The sequence below is a fragment of the Oncorhynchus keta genome, unplaced genomic scaffold, assembly GCF_023373465.1.
Source record: "Oncorhynchus keta strain PuntledgeMale-10-30-2019 unplaced genomic scaffold, Oket_V2 Un_contig_9417_pilon_pilon, whole genome shotgun sequence".
NCBI classification, from domain to species: Eukaryota; Metazoa; Chordata; class Actinopteri; order Salmoniformes; family Salmonidae; genus Oncorhynchus; species Oncorhynchus keta.
The window spans coordinates 1-5,000 of record NW_026290530.1 but is presented as its reverse complement, the minus strand read 5'-3'; the positions used below and the strand labels follow the sequence as shown (position 1 = coordinate 5,000).

General features: G+C 39.9%; 2 long non-coding RNA genes across 16 annotated transcripts in view; one reads left to right on the top strand and one right to left on the bottom strand.

Annotated features, from left to right (window-relative positions):
- Positions 1-1,783, top strand: part of LOC127927106 (uncharacterized) — a 2,953-nt gene extending 1,170 nt beyond the window's left edge. For 9 of the 15 annotated variants that reach the window (XR_008126144.1, XR_008126154.1, XR_008126151.1 and 6 more), the window contains 3 exons: positions 1-87; positions 453-696; positions 886-1,161. The exon at positions 1-87 is cut by the window's left edge. This is a non-coding gene — a long non-coding RNA (uncharacterized LOC127927106). Of the gene's footprint in view, positions 210-452; positions 758-885; positions 1,162-1,738 lie in introns of those variants that run through there. The other 6 variants (XR_008126156.1, XR_008126155.1, XR_008126148.1 and 3 more) reach the window with 6 other exon arrangements.
- Positions 1,784-2,205: 422 nt separating this feature from the next.
- On the bottom strand, positions 2,206-3,779 carry LOC127927108 (uncharacterized). Its single transcript, XR_008126159.1, has 4 exons — positions 2,871-3,779; positions 2,483-2,662; positions 2,393-2,422; positions 2,206-2,344 (listed from the first exon to the last, which is right to left on the bottom strand). It is a non-coding gene; the product is annotated as an uncharacterized LOC127927108 (long non-coding RNA).
- Between the last annotated feature and the right edge of the window lie 1,221 nt (positions 3,780-5,000).

Sequence of the window (5,000 nt, the reverse complement as noted above, 5' to 3'; positions counted from 1 at the left end):
CAGTCATCAGATCACTTCTGGTGAAGGTTCATGTTTAGAGGATGTGAATCAAGCAGCCTTCCAGTCATCAGATCACTTCTGGTGAAGGTTAATGTTTAGAGGATGTGAATCAAGCAGCCTTCCAGTCATCAGATCACTTCTGGTGAAGGTTAATGTTTAGAGGATGTGAATCAAGCAGCCTTCCAGTCATCAGATCACTTCTGGTGAAGGTTCATGTTTAGAGGATGTGAATCAAGCAGCCTTCCAGTCATCAGATCACTTCTGGTGAAGTTAATGATTAGAGGATGTGAATCAAGCAGCCTTCCAGTCATCAGATCACTTCTGGTGAAGGTTAATGTTTAGAGGATGTGAATCAAGCAGCCTTCCAGTCATCAGATCACTTCTGGTGAAGGTTAATGTTTAGAGGATGTGAATCAAGCAGCCTTCCAGTCATCAGATCACTTCTGGTGAAGGTTCATGTTTAGAGGATGTGAATCAAGCAGCCTTCCAGTCATCAGATCACTTCTGGTGAAGGTTAATGTTTAGAGGATGTGAATCAAGCAGCCTTCCAGTCATCAGATCACTTCTGGTGAAGGTTAATGTTTAGAGGATGTGAATCAAGCAGCCTTCCAGTCATCAGATCACTTCTGGTGAAGGTTCATGTTTAGAGGATGTGAATCAAGCAGCCTTCCAGTCATCAGATCACTTCTGGTGAAGGTTAATGATTAGAGGATGTGAATCAAGCAGCCTTCCAGTCATCAGATCACTTCTGGTGAAGGTTAATGTTTAGAGGATGTGAATCACCTTCCAGCAGCCTTCCAGTCATCAGATCACTTCTGGTGAAGGTTAATGATTAGAGGATGTGAATCAAGCAGCCTTCCAGTCATCAGATCACTTCTGGTGAAGGTTCATGTTTAGAGGATGTGAATCAAGCAGCCTTCCAGTCATCAGATCACTTCTGGTGAAGGTTAATGTTTAGAGGATGTGAATCAAGCAGCCTTCCAGTCATCAGATCACTTCTGGTGAAGGTTAATGTTTAGAGGATGTGAATCACGCAGCCTTCCAGTCATCAGATCACTTCTGGTGAAGGTTAATGTTTAGAGGATGTGAATCAAGCAGCCTTCCAGTCATCAGATCACTTCTGGTGAAGGTTAATGTTTAGAGGATGTGAATCAAGCAGCCTTCCAGTCATCAGATCACTTCTGGTGAAGGTTAATGTTTAGAGGATGTGAATCAAGCAGCCTCACTTCTGGTGAAGTCTGGTAAGGTTAATGTTTTAGGGATGTGAATCAGTCAGTCATAGATCACTTCTGGTGAAGGTTAATGTTTAGAGGATGTGAATCAAGCAGCCTTCCAGTCATCAGATCACTTCTGGTGAAGGTTAATGTTTAGAGGATGTGAATCAAGCAGCCTTCCAGTCATTTCTGGTGAAGATCACTTCTGATCACTTCTGTGAAGGTTAATGTTTAGAGGATGTGAATCAAGCAGCCTTCCAGTCATCAGATCACTTCTGGTGAAGGTTAATGTTTAGAGGATGTGAATCAAGCAGCCTTCCAGTCATCAGATCACTTCTGGTGAAGGTTAATGTTTAGAGGATGTGAATCAAGCAGCCTTCCAGTCATCAGATCACTTCTGGTGAAGGTTACCTTAGGGATGTGAATCAAGCAGCCTTCCAGTCATCAGATCACTTCTGGTGAAGGTTAATGTTTAGAGGATGTGAATCAACAGCCTTCCAGTCATCAGATCACTTCTGGTGAAGGTTCATGTTTAGAGGATGTGAATCAAGCAGCCTTCCAGTCATCAGATCACTTCTGGTGGGTTTTTTAGAGGATGTGAATCAAGCAGCCTTCCAGTCCCGGGATTTGAACCAGCCACCTTTTGGCCACAGCACCAACTCCTTCAGCTGCTGGGTGAAAATCTGCTTCTGGTGACAAATGCTTACTGCCAAAATGAAGACAAAATGCTGTGCAGACATAAATGTTATGACTTATTATAATTATTATACATAAATCAGCCAAAAGACAAGACATACTGTTGCATGTAACTCTTAACTACTTAGGACAGCTCTCTTAACTATTAGGACAGCTTAACTCTTAAATACTTAGGACACCTGCATCTTATAGGAAATATCAAACATTATTTTTAACTGCTGCAACTTAACTCTCTTAAATACTTAGGACACCTCAACTACTTAGGACAGCTGCTGTTAGGACACCTGCTGTTAACTCTTAACTACTTAGGACACCTGCTGTTAACTCTTAACTACTTAGGACACCTGCTGTTAACTCTTAACTACTTAGGACACCTGCTGTTAACTCTTAACTACTTAGGACACCTGCTGTTAACTCTTAACTACTTAGGACACCTGCTGTTTTTAACTCTTAACTGCTGTTAACTCTTAACCTTAGGACACCTGCTGTTAACTCTTAACTACTTAGGACAGCTGCTGTTAACTCTTAACTACTTAGGACAGCTGTTTTTAACTCTTAACTACTTAGGACACCTGCTGTTAACTCTTAACTACTTAGGACACCTGCTGTTAACTCTTAACTACTTAGGACACCTGCTGTTAACTCTTAACTACTTAGGACAGCTGCTGTTAACTCTTAACTACTTAGGACACCTGCTGTTAACTCTTAACTACTTAGGACACCTGCTGTTAACTCTTAACTACTTAGGACACCTGCTGTTAACTCTTAACTACTTAGGACACTGCTGTTAACTCTTAACTACTTAGGACAGCTGCTGTTAACTCTTAACTACTTAGGACACCTGCTGTTAACTCTTAACTACTTAGGACACCTGCTGTTAACTCTAACTACTTAGGACAGCTGCTGTTAACTCTTAACTACTTAGGACAGCTGCTGTTAACTCTTAACTACTTAGGACACCTGCTGTTAACTCTTAACTACTTAGGACAGCTGCTGTTAACTCTTAACTACTTAGGACACCTGCTGTTAACTCTTAACTACTTAGGACAGCTGCTGTTAACTCTTAACTACTTAGGACACCTGCTGTTAACTCTTATCTACTAGCTCACGAGGTGGGACTAGAGACCTCATGCATAGCTTTAATTTAATATGGTGACCCACAGTGCTAAACCTTAAACATTTTCTGGTCATGGTTAAGCATATTTGTTTTCAGAAAAAGGTATACAACCTAAACAAAACCTGTCCTCTTTTTCAAGATGAGGCCGATTTAAACAGCCAGAAGACATTTTTTAATTAAGAAATAACACTTGTTTTGACTACTTGTTGTTTCTAAATGGCTGCTGGGTAATTTGATAAGCATCGAAATGTTCGTTCGTAGACATCGGATTGAGTGAAAGCTGCGCAGTTTCACTGAGTTAGAAAACAAATGGACAGGTCCAGCTCATTGATTTGTAGATCTGACGCAGTTGCTATTTCAGATTATGAGCCTAGCAGGTGTCGTGAATGAAATATGTAGTACACACAGAAGGCCACAGGGAGGAGCAAGAGACCTATAAACCCATAATGTTTTTTACCTTAAAATCCCTGAACCTAACAATCAATCAAATGTATTTATAAAGACCTTTTTACATCATCATCTAACACTATGTATTACCTATTTTAGCATTAACCTTAACCCGAATTATTTTAGAAACTGTTTATAGTAATAATATTGTTAGTAAATACCATTATGGTACTAAATAGCACTGATTATTTTGTTAATCAAAACCTGTCTCAGCATTTTGCTGTTTTTGTTTTGTTATGTTATTGCAAGGCAGAACACTTGATCAACGAGCCACATGTTTTATTTTTCAAATGTGGTTTGAACTGGATGACCAAGTAACTTCTATGTGAAAGTCCAGCAGTTGGCTTGAGATATGTGGGGCAGGTTAGAGATCTAAGGAATTAACCAAAAAATACACTTTATTTCTCAGCAGCCCCACCAACGTCTGTAGGTGAATTAATAACTTTTCATTGCAACATGTCCGATAGATGGGAGCATATGACCACGAAGCATCAGTTATAATCTACAAGCAGCAATATGATGGACCATGAAGCATCAGTTATAGTCTACAAGCAGCAATATGATGGACCATGAAGCATCAGTTATAGTCTACAAGCAGCAATATGATGGACCATGAAGCATCAGTTATAGTCTACAAGCAGCAATATGATGAAGCATCAGTTATAGTCTATGAAGCATCATCAGTTATAGTCTACAAGCAGCAATATGATGGACCATGAAGCATCAGTTATAGTCTACAAGCAGCAATATGATGGACCATGAAGCATCAGTTATAGTCTACAAGCAGCAATATGATGGACCATGAAGCATCAGTTATAGTCTACAAGCAGCAATATGATGGACCATGAAGCATCAGTTATAGTCTACAAGCAGCAATATGATGGACCATGAAGCATCAGTTATAGTCTACAAGCAGCAATATGATGGACCATGAAGCATCAGTTATAGTCTACAAGCAGCAATATGATGGACCATGAAGCATCAGTTATAGTCTACAAGCAGCAATATGATGGACCATGAAGCATCAGTTATAGTCTACAAGCAGCAATATGATGGACCATGAAGCATCAGTTATAGTCTACAAGCAGCAATATGATGGACCATGAAGCATCAGTTATAGTCTACAAGCAGCAATATGATGGACCATGAAGCATCAGTTATAGACTACAAGCAGCAATATGATGGACCAAAGCATCAGTTATAGTCTACAAGCAATATGATGGACCATGAAGCATCAGTTATAGTCTACAAGCAGCAATATGATGGACCATGAAGCATCAGTTATAGACTACAAGCAGCAATATGATGAAGCATCAGTTATAGTCTACAAGCAGCAATATGACCATGAAGCATCAGTTATAGACTACAAGCAGCAATATGATGGACCATGAAGCATCAGTTATAGTCTACAAGCAGCAATATGACCATGAAGCATCAGTTATAGTCTACAAGCAGCAATATGATGGACCATGAAGCATCAGTTATAGTCTACAAGCAGCAATATGATGGACCATGAAGCATCAGTT